At 23.2% G+C, this 427-nt stretch overlaps 1 long non-coding RNA gene across 1 annotated transcript in view; it reads right to left on the bottom strand.

Moving 5' to 3' along the window:
- The window catches only part of LOC108688464, a 1,352-nt gene that overhangs the window by 643 nt on the left and 282 nt on the right, over positions 1-427 (bottom strand). The window contains exon 2 of the long non-coding RNA XR_001931796.1: positions 168-342. This is a non-coding gene — a long non-coding RNA (uncharacterized LOC108688464). The remainder of the gene's footprint in view (positions 1-167; positions 343-427) is intronic.

Here is a 427-nt window from a genome sequence, read left to right as displayed (position 1 = left end):
ATATAATTATACATATTTATGAATATTTATTCATGTTTATGTATGTTTATACATATTTATGTATGAAAAATTTTTTACCAGAAAATTTATATATTAGTATATAAAAATAAAATAGTTTAGAATAGAAAAGAACTTAAGAATTTACTTAAGTAACTATAAAAACTTACTTTCTTTTAAAAAACTTTGTTGGTAGTGCATCTTTACGAAGATAAGCTGTAGTATGGATATTGTACCACTTTTCTTCAAAATATAAGTGGCATACTCGATAATTGCGATTATGGGTATTCTAAACCCATTTCTTCCAAATCCGATCTTCCACATGCACGTGTCCATTGCAACCATCTATATAAACGTTATTACAATTTATTATTGTAAATATAAATAAAAATAATGCACACATAAGCATATATATACACATATATATATA

This window comes from Atta colombica, unplaced genomic scaffold (assembly GCF_001594045.1).
Source record: "Atta colombica isolate Treedump-2 unplaced genomic scaffold, Acol1.0 scaffold233, whole genome shotgun sequence".
Classification (NCBI taxonomy): domain Eukaryota; kingdom Metazoa; phylum Arthropoda; class Insecta; order Hymenoptera; family Formicidae; genus Atta; species Atta colombica.
This window is presented reverse-complemented; position numbering and strand designations above follow the sequence as displayed.